Genomic DNA, 11288 nt, shown 5'->3' with positions numbered 1-11288 from the left:
CACGAGACCTGATTGGCTGGTGGACTCTTTTTAAATTCTCGTCTTCCGAAAGGAAGCCGTCAGACCGTCTGCGAACCTATCCTCTCAGCTAGGCAAGCTTTGTACTCTCCGACATTATCCTGCCCTGTTTTCCTGCCTGCTACCTGTTGCCGACCTTTTTCTGGACCCGTTTCTGTTTTGCTCCCCCGTCCTGGCCGTCGACCTGTTTTCTCGCTGTCAACGACTACCCTCGCTCGACACGGAAGTGCCACTTCCGCGTTCCTGCCATCTGCTACCCGTGACCAACGATCATTGGACCGTGGATGCAAGCACTGCTTTCTTAATAAAAACTGAGTAAAATGAATGCTATTGGGTCCTGTCTCCGTTCCTGTCTTGTGACAAAAACATAATTTCCTACATTGATGCATTGAAATGAAAATGAAACTGCCCTAAAAGAAAATGTGGGGGAAAATAATAAAATGCAAAATATTAACAAAATGATACTTTATTTATATGCTATCAGCAAAATCTGACAAGTTTATGCATTTTAAGTGTAATTCATTCTGAAGGTATTTCTTAAAATTTCCAAATAAGAGAGACAATACACAAAATGATCCAACTGCAGAACAAGATCATATCGCATCCCTGTACTTTACTTTCCTACATTTTTTCAGTTTTTTTCTTTCAGTGGAGCAGGTTTGTTGAGAAGAAACAGGTACAAGCCTCCCACTAATGATAAAAAACAGCAGTCATAGTGATGATTCGTCTAATTTCAAGTCAGTGTCTCCTTTGTACTACTTTTTGTTAATCTACTTAACATTTAAACTGAAAACAAAAGAAAATCCAGACTGTGATTTATATTGAGGCACCTCTGATATAAATACGGTAATTTTAAATCAGAAACATTATGCTGTAACGATTTATGGACCTGTATGTGACAAAATGTTCGTGCCCCATGTGAAAGTGTTCAAGATATTGTAAGGAGTGCATACCAGCAATAACCTTATCACCATTTATTACAGTATGTGCCACATGTCCCGAGTGAAGTACTGAACTCAGTTATTCTAGTGACATGAATATAAACAGGAGCAAGGGAGGGCAGGAGGTGCGCCTCGATTCTATCGAAGCCTAGGGACCAATACAAGTGCGGAGGCTAAACATAATTATGGTGTGTTTTTATTCTCTTATTAACCGCCCTACAGCATTCAGTGCCGCAGAGAGACCATTTAAAACACTTCATGATCTCATCGCAGACAAAAGTCGAGAGCTCAGAAACGACTTTGACCCCTGGCAGAAAAAACAGCAACCTGGAACTTGATCTGTACCACTTCTGTGTGGGTTACATTCAGTGGCTTTTTAAAATGCCACACGAGAGAATTACCCTGTGAGTGTCATAATTTCTTCATCTGGTGTCTAATAGGTAAGTCTGTAGTGGAGGGGTCGGAAACTCTTTTGAATCAAAATACTGTACTTCCTTTTTTTTGGGAGAGCCACACCATATATTTTACGACAAAATTCAGCAAACCCACCAAATCTGCTCTCCAGAACAAAAGCTTTTTCTCCAGCTCACTACATTACACGGTGTGACGTTTGATGATTAGGAAACGTCTATAGAATTAATAATGAAGCTAGATAATGAGTCCCATATCAACAAATATAACCATTTAAAATATGCCTGTTTATCCGAATAGCCTAAGATCAGTGAGGCTCATTTTGACCGTCGTTTTTGTCATAAATAATGGTTTCAAAACAAGCTTCCAGCAGAATGTTACAAAATACTGCTTATGGTGTTTACTGTTTTGTTCTGTGAGTTTTCATCATATATTGTAGATTCTTCAATTAGGTTCCGCATAAAGCCAGGATGCCAAACAGACTTTCTGTTCCTGAAAGGCCGCATCAGTAAAATAATGTCAACTCCAAATTGTTATGCTTTATGATTCAGCATACTGCAGAGAATATTGCTTTAAATTATATTTATTTGGTTTTCAATCTATTTTATTGATTTAATATTCGACCAGCAGGTAGTGCTCACGGTTTCTCACATGAATGAATTCAAATTAGCCTTATTTTGAGTCTAGCATTTATCACGAAAGAAGCAATGTTCTGAACATATTTTATTTTTAGCTTTAGATGATCAATTTTTCAGTTCATTGCTACGGATAATGATTGATCAGTCCAGAAGGAAAATAGTAAAGGCACACAAATAAATAATGCAAGTGGTTGGATTCTAACAAACTATGTTTCATTTACATGACACAATATTGGATTAAACAAAAAAAGAAGCACATTGTTCACACAAGGCAGAAGAAATCCAGAAGCATTGATGAAAGTACTGATCAATAAACCCGGTTTTAAGATAATCAACTCATTTAAATTATCAGGAATTATTTTCATAGCATGTCAGAAATGAACGATTATTTGCCAAAAACACCAACAACAGGTTGTCCTGTTATCTTTTTTTGGTGTACCTCCAAGAACAAAAGGAGACCCTTGCTGGAAGAGTTTTGTGTGTGAGAGGGAGCCTAAAGCATCACAGGAACATGGAGAAAGCCATTAGTCTTTTCCTTTTGACAGTGAACTTCACAGCGGTTGTCCTCATCCAGGCGGCATGTACGGGGAGATCCACAGGCTCTCCAAGCATCGTTGCTCTGGGATGGCCCGTCCCCAAGCTGGGAGACCCTGGTAGGCCATCTTGAACCAGGCCTAAGCATCACCCACTCCCATCCCTATCTTGGGTAGGGGCACGTGCGGTCGACTGCTGTTGTGGAAAGAAAGCGGCGCTGTTCAAGAGAGGAAAAAAGATGTTCGCTTCTCCTTTTAAAGTCTGATTAGGCCACGGTCACCAGAAGCGAGTCCTTTGACCGTCGAGTTCCTGTTGAGGTTCCCCAATTGGTTGATCATAACTATCATAATGATTAAAAATTAATTTTAAACACGCTGTGACATATTTTCCTCTATCATGAAACATGACACAAAATTACTAATCTCTTGATCACATATGAACATGGGAGTTCGCTTGGCATTGAATGTTTTTACTGGTTTATTTCAAAAGTTGAATGATTGCAGTTATACACCTGAACTAAATAACCACGCTATACAACTCAACATTGCCCTCAAGTGGCCGAAAACAGCATTTGGTTTGCATTTATTTTTTCAAAAAAGTCACAACTTTTAATATAATGACCCAGAGACTTGATTCTTTTATTGACATACTTACGTGATTTATGGTGGGCAGAATTAAATCATCCAATGGGCCGGATGTTTGACATCCCTGGTAAAAAAGATTACTTCGAGATGTACAGCCAAAACGGGGTCTGTTGCTAACACCGTGAGTCTGAACTGTAGATAAAAGTTTGTCCAATATATATTGGATCGAACCAAAGATTGCTGTGGTCCATATCTGGCTCGCAAGCCATATGCTCCCAACCCTTGCTAAAGAGTAAAATTAGGTGACCTTGCAGTATGAGAAAGCAGTAGGCATGGAGATGCAAGTTAATAAAGGATTATGAAACATTATTATGGACTCCACTCCTCTTCTTTTCTCTCTGTCTCTTCACATCTTTTGAATTATTGATTTCAGAGTTTTCTCTCAGCTTCTTCTTTTCACTTGTTTGTCGCTTTCCCCCACTCACAGAAACCACTGTACTAAATAAAAAGAGCATAATAAGTTCCTTGTTCATTTTGATGCATTTCAAAATCCAGCATGAACAGTGCCTACGCAAAAATTGCTTCTATATAAAGATACTGCTGCAGTATCAGCAGGGGGTTGGATGAAGATGCTAATTAATACAGGAAGTTTTGTGAGCACATCTCCTAACAGAGGAAACAAAATTATGCTGCAAAAAGAAAAACACTTTTGATATAATGGCTGGAAGGATATTTTTTGATGAAAGGAGTCTTGCAGGTGTGAATGAAAATCATCACACAAGTCTTATTGAGGATGTTTTCTTTTGTTCTGGTTGGTTTTAATGACTCAGGTACACTCTGCGTTTGCTTAAATTCCATAGAGCAGTATCCTTGCCCTGTGCAGTGTTTTTTTTTGTGAACAGCTCATAAAGCACTTGAAAGAAAACAATCTTTACAATCCAAGTGATAAAAGCGCACAAAAATATACAGTAATCCACATAAGTGAGAAGATTAGGAATCAAGTTGAGTCACAAACTATAACAGGGGCAAACTGTAAAATAGTTGAATCAAAATAAGTACAAAATATAAAGAGACATATAATGTAATAAAACATATTGAATATATATATAAATATATATAAATATTAACATAAAAATATTGGCCCCCCAAAAACATTTTTTCATATTACAACATTTTAGTCTTGAAATTTAAAGCAAGGAAACTGAGAGTATTTTCTAAGAATCTACAACATGTGAGATACCATTGTGAAGTGGAACCAAATTATATGGACATTTTGTATTATATTTACAACGGGGAAAAAAAACTGAAAAGTAGGTGTTGCAAAAATAGTATCCCCCTGTTTTCTCAGCTCAGCCAACTGACTCCAGAAGTACCCCGATGGCTTTTGTATGATCAAATGTCGTCCTAAATGATGAACAATGACAGAGAGCACCTGTGTGTCATTGAGTCGCAGTTTGCGAGCAATAATATCAAGATGAAGAGAGCAAAAAACCATTGCAAACCTATCAAGAACTGGCCGTCTCTCTGAACTTAGGGCCCGAACAATGAGAAAACTAATCAAAGAAGCAACAGAGAGTACGTTATCACATTGATGACCTGTAGGCAAACACAACTGAGGTCGGATAATGTGTGCATAAGAGAACAATTAGTCTTACTCTGCATAAATCTGCCTTTTATGAAAGAGTGGCAAGAAGAAAGCCCTTTCTGAAAGAATACTTTGAAATGCCCGTTTGACATTTGCAAGAAGCCAGAAGGGAGACACAAATAACATTTGGAACAAGGTGCTTTGGACAGATGAGACAGAATTTTTGAAACTGGTGAAAGTAAGAAAAGGACCATTTTAAATACAGTCCAAATGCAAACCCAAAACCTAAAAAAGATAAAAAATGAAGAGTTTATTCGAGCCCATCTAAGAATTTTACTTAGTTGGACGCGCTACAAAAGGAGCCGCAATGATTATTTCTACTAGAAGATGGCATCAGCAAGTTAGAATATTTTGACGTTAGAGACTTTACCTTTAATGTCTGCAACCCTACACTAAAAATTTGACCTAAAACATATACAGTAAAATGAGTAAAATAAAAGTAAAAGAAGTAAAACATCGTTTAAAAATAGTCTAATAATCTTCCATATATTTTTGGGCAAAGCACATTCCAAAGTTTCCTTAAAACTGTTAGCTCAATACATAACTGACATTCAACAAAATAAACCCAGGAGGTACCATTTCCCTCTTTCTTTTTGGAAATTATTCTAAACTTTTAATAAGTGATTGCCAAGATTAACATAATCCTTGCGGTTGAGACTCAGCCCAAGGTGTAAAGCTAAAAAATTTGGTTAACTGTGTACATTAATGACATCCATATCCGTAGGTGGCAGCAGATTACGATTTTTTTTACTTTGTTTTGTGTTTTCGTAATTATTTGCTTGCGAAATAGTACATTTGGTGAACCTATCGATTAAAATCTTGCATGTCATTTTGTTTATTTCAGGTATTAACAAAAACTTAGAACAAGGTAAAATGCTTCCACTCACTGGCAGATTGTTTTTGCGAATTTTAAGTAGTACTTTTGAATATGGCTTTGCAGAAAGATATACTTACACTACATATTGAGGGATACAATTGTTGCATTATTATTTTTTCCCAGAAAAACTGTATAAAAATGTAGTCAAATTTCAAAAACAGGTTAAAGATAGAGAAAAATCCGTTAATACAGCAAAACCGTAAACTATATTGAATAACCTGTATTACCTCTTAAACCAAGGCGCCACAAATGATAAGAAAAAACGTTATATTATCTATGTAGGTAACATGATAGATTAAGCTTAAAAACACATTCAATTTTTTTTTTTTTTTAACATTTTCGGCGGACGGTGAATGATAAGCTCAATTTTCAGTAGACACCCAAAATAAGGAGAAGAAGCCCTCAGTGGATATTTAACTTACGAGGAAGACAGGGAGGGAAGCCTTCAGATAAGAAATTCCATCCTGTTCTAAGGCCCTCCTCGGTCCTGGGTCACGAAAGCAGATCTGCCCAAAGTGTTGTGGAAATCAAAGAACATTAACATGATTGGCCGGAAGCGACAATATTTTAATGGTCAAAAAATGAACAACAATGCGCAATAGTAGTCAAGATAAGAAACTGGAATCCTATGAAATCTTCTATGCAGGCAATGTTAAAAACAGAATCAACTTATCAGTGTGCCTCAACAATTTTTAATGAAAAAAAGTGTGCCAGGGCTCAAAAGATTGAGAAATAATGCTTTATGAGGAGTTCTGCCGTATAAACAGTAACACAGAAACAGAAAGCACCAAAGCCCGCCATAAAGCCCATGCACAGAGAATGTCACGCTTCATAATAAGAATTAAGGTCCAGCCGCCCCCAAAATTGCCTCCCTGGCCGTACGTCGCCCTCAGGATAATTTTATCGCAGGTATTTGAAGAATCCGTTTCAGAAAAAGAGACCCTGGGACAGCTGGATGCTCTATCATTTCAAGCAGGAGGGGTGGGGGTCGCGAGTGAGGAAAACGAAACTAAATCAAATTCAACTTCACGCTCGGCTCAGGAGGGCCACGGTGAGTTCAGGGTCAACTTTTGGCGCACGGACTCAACTTGGCGTGGCACCGCGAATCGCTGGGGCTGAGTCTGAATCGGTTGCTATAGCAACTGCGTCTACGGTTGCGTGACAGTGCATACGAAGGTGTGATACCTATCGTATGTGCCCGTGTGAAGGTCTGGATCAAAATTTCAGCGTTTTAAATCAATAATAAGGTGACGTTTTTTGTGCTAGGTTTAAGTGGAAGAGAGGAGACCTCATTTAGTAGCTTCGCTGTAGAGTAGAAGTTTTTCGAATTGGGGTACGTATGCCGGGCCTACCTAAAGGTTACTAGCAGGTAGGTGGGATTGCAAACAGTCCTAAAAAGAAACAACTTAAGAGACCCCTCTCTACTGAACGCTTAGGTTACCTCTGGTTAACTCCTTTGCGGGATATAAATAATAATCAAAAGACAAAGATCCGATATATTTTTTAAATTCAATGGATGCTTCCCACACCAATGTGGAATGTTTCAGACATCCAAGATTCAAGCCGATTGGCCATTCAATTGACCCCGTGACGTTCCTGTAAAATCAGCCGAAAAATGGAATCATTTGGAGAATATGGAATACGGTTTTGGTGTGTTTTTGAAAGGTAGGACTGTGAAGTTTTGTCCCAAACTTAAATAATGACTGCAAGAACTACTAACATTGAATCATCTGAGTTGGAATACACAGAAATAGAAAGTTTTAATTCACGCCTGAATTTTATTTGATCTATTTTCAATTAAACGCCTGCAAATGAGTGTACCATGGTTTTCATAGCTGGAAAACAGGTCAAGTCAAGTCATTTTTATTTGTATAGCCCTAAATCACGAAGAGTCTCAAAGGGCTTCACAGATTATTACACAGACTATTTTTCAGCCGACGAGAAGAGTAGGTTATTCATATGATATGGAGTAGAAGTGAGTTTTAAGCTTAGATTTGAACATTGTGTTGAACACAACACTGAGGTTGCAGATCGGATCTCAGGGGGAAGAGCATTCCACAGCACCGGTGCCCGGATGGAGAACGCTCTTGAATCAGCAGAACACTTCTTTGCTCTTGGGATCACCAGAAGACCGGCACTCTCAGGTCGTAGGTGAGACAATAGCTTGAAGCCTTACCTTGTACCTTATCAAATTTGATCACAATCTGTAAAACTAAACATTGTATTTTGCACATTATTCTTAGGGTAGGTTCAGGCGTTTCCAAAAGTGGCCATTTAGAGACGACCAGTTTACAGCTATGAAATCTCAGTAACTGTGTATGACTTTAAAATTTTTTGTAAGAGTTGTAAATATTTGACTTATTCCAGAAGTCAATCAATGAGTGTGCACACTTGCGTGTAATAATGGTGCGTAAAAATGAATCACGATTGGCATTACCCACGTTTATTTTGGGGTCTTTTTTTAATACCCTCTGAAATCTGCGTAGTGTTCTTTGCAGATTTACTTTTCTGTCTGAGTGTAGTTTGCAATAGTCTTTGATCTGTGCAGCCCTTTCAGACTCTTTGTGATTAAGGGCTATACAAATAAACATGACTTGACTTTTCATTACTACTTAAAATCCCAGTCTGATTTTCTAAATGCTTCAATTTACTGTACTTTGTTGTATTTCTTTTTTTTTTCTTTGAGGTCATGTTGCAACAAACAAAATATCACAGAATAAAACAAATCACCTGAAAAGAAAAAAGGGATGACAGGTTGAAACAAACTTTAAACATGAACATGTGCTAGGTTTAAGTGGAAGAGAGGAGACCTCATTCATGACATATTCAAAGTCGTTTCCACTGTACATTCATTGACCCATATACTGTATAACCGGCTTTAACACCAGTTTATGAGGCCATATTCAGTGCCATCCCAAAACCCTAAAGTACACAAATTGTGCATGCCTATTTCTAGTCTAAAAACAGTTAGAGATGTAAACTATCAAGGAAACTGTGGGGGTAAAAGCAGGAACTCTCGTAATATAACATGCAATGTTTATAAATTAATTTCTACAAATATTATATTTTCAAAATTTTTAAACTAGTGTTTTTTATTGGAAAACCTTTATGCAAACAGAATTATTTGTAAGGCTCATTGAACACTAACTATACACACTAGGCCATCTTTTTAGGATTCCTGGTGGTCTTGTCACAGCGAAAGAACGTTTCGGCACAAAAGTGAGCATTTCGGAGACGTGAAGTGAACAAAAGGAAAAGTGAAACTAAACGAAATGGCACTGAAATTAAGATCATAATCTGAAGATGACAAGATGCAAATACCAAAATATTTGGTCGAAAAGCAGAACGTTTGTAAAGCTTGGGAGCTATTGTCGAGAAGTGGAAATGACGTTTGACGTGAGGGAAGTGAATGGAGGAAGCCGCGCATCCTTACCCGAACACAGAGGATAAAAATGTATTTGTATTAATTGATTTTGAGTTAAAATAATAGTTTGATAAGCTTGATCTTTAGCTAAATAGTTACTTGAGTAAAGGTAAGTGCATGCAGTGCAGAGCCTCCATGAAGGGAAAAATACATATAAAATTAAAAAAAAAAAATAAGACGGCGAGAGCGAAGCCCGGCCAGCCTGACTTAATGATTGACATTTTAAACCCAACCCGACCCGAACCCGGCCTAGATTTTGGGCCCGGGCCAAAGATCTTACCTCTACTTTGTACTAATGAGTTCTTTGGAATTCGTAGTTATCTGTTAGTTTTGACTGAGGATCCCTGAAGTACTGTAAGAATAGAATAGAATATAATAGAATATACCTTTATTGTCATTGTTACAAAATGGGTTAACATATTGTGACAATGAAATTGGGCATGACACTCCAGTTTCACACATTCACAGTGAGGTAAAAACCCAAGAAGATAAAGGAACAGAGAAGATAAGGTTATAAAACAAGGAGGATAAGGTTATAGTTATAATTTACACAAAATGTACCCAAGAAATGTCGGCATATAGGATGTTACATACAGTTTGGTATCATAGGGTTTGTGCAATATGCATTTGGTGCAAAAATAGTCATCATAGTGCAAAAAAAATAGTCAACATTGTGCAAGGTGAGCAGTAAACATAGTGCAGTCAACATTGTGCAAGAAACATAGACATGAGTACCATTTATGTTTGTATGAGATAGTGTTTTTTGCAAGAGTTTTTCAGTTTTTTGTGCGGTGTGTGTGTGTTTAGGGTGGTAATGGCTCTGGGGAAGAAACTGTCTCTGAGTCTGTTTGTTTTTGTTTTGTGTGACCTGTAGCGCTTGCCGGAAGGCAGCAGGTCGAAGAGGTGGTGGCCGGGGTGAGAAAAGTCTTTGATGATGTTTTCTGCTCTGCTGAGGTAGCGAGAGCAGGCAATGTCCTCCAGACTGGGCAGAGAGCAACCGATGATTTTCTGGGCTGTTTTGATGACCCTCTGGAGCGTTTTCCTGTCTGCTGCTGTGCACCCAGCATACCACACCGTAATGCAGTACTTCAGAATGCTCTCCACTGTGGTTTTGTAAAAGGACACCTGCAGCTGCTGTTTTAGCTGTTTTTTCCTGAGCACTCTCAGGAAATGCAGTCGCTGCTGGGCTTTCCCTACCACCGCTCTGGTGTTTGCAGACCAGGAGAGGTCGTCGGAGATGTGATCACCCAGAAATTTGAAGGAGTGGATTCTTTCTACACAGTCTCCTTTTATGATGAGTGGTGCTGGATTCCTGCCATTCCTTCTGAAGTCCAGTATCAGTACTTTTGTTTTTGTGGTGTTTAGTATGAGTTGGTTTTCCAAACACATCCTTTTTAGTGATTGTTTTTGTTTTGTTTGTTTCAATTGTTTATTTTTTGGTCGATTTGATTTCAAGAGGCATTATAAAAGGCTTTAAAAGTTTTGAATCTAACATGCTGTAGGAACCCTGCTTAAATAATTTAGACTGAATTGCAGTTGTGCTTGAATAAATTGTTGCCTCAGATCAGTGGATGGTGTAATAATAGTCTGTAGTTTGCAGTAATCTGTGCAGCCCTTTGAGACTCCTTGTAATTAAGGGATATATAAATTGAAGGATTTCATTATTTTGTGCAGACATGTAGTGCTGTCTTGATTTGAATATTTTATAGATAACTCTTCGGGGCTCCTCAGGAAAAAGTGTCTGTCCCTGATGGCCGCAGGGAAGCACATATTGTATTGGCCCCCAATTCTGTATTAGTTTTTTGAGGTTAGGAATAAAATCTTGTGTGATTCGGCTGACTGCTTTCCTGGTGTTCTCTCTTACAGAACGAGCACGTTCTGAACGAATGGTAAATTTATATTTAATAATTTGGAGTCAGATTATCAATTTGAGTATCGTGATAAAGACGTTCAACGTAACCTGACTTAATACACATTTCATTGTGACTTGTTTAGGTGTAGCATCAACGTGCCCTCTAGGTCGTGACCCGTAGCGGTTGATGATGCTTCATCAAGACAATGCCATACAAAAAAAGGGTAGCTGCCCTTAGTGATGAGGGAAGAAGAAATACCATGGCAAATTGAGCCACCATGTGAGCAGTGTCAGCATCATGTTTAAAGGATTACAAAACATCTGTATATATATTTTTTCAATTAGGCTCAGAACGTGTACTGTT

This window comes from Urocampus carinirostris, chromosome 3, assembly GCF_059441175.1.
Source record: "Urocampus carinirostris isolate Australia breed hairy pipefish chromosome 3, RoL_Ucar_1.0, whole genome shotgun sequence".
Classification (NCBI taxonomy): domain Eukaryota; kingdom Metazoa; phylum Chordata; class Actinopteri; order Syngnathiformes; family Syngnathidae; genus Urocampus; species Urocampus carinirostris.
The sequence above is the reverse complement of the archived record's forward strand: the minus strand, read 5'-3'. Positions refer to the sequence as shown.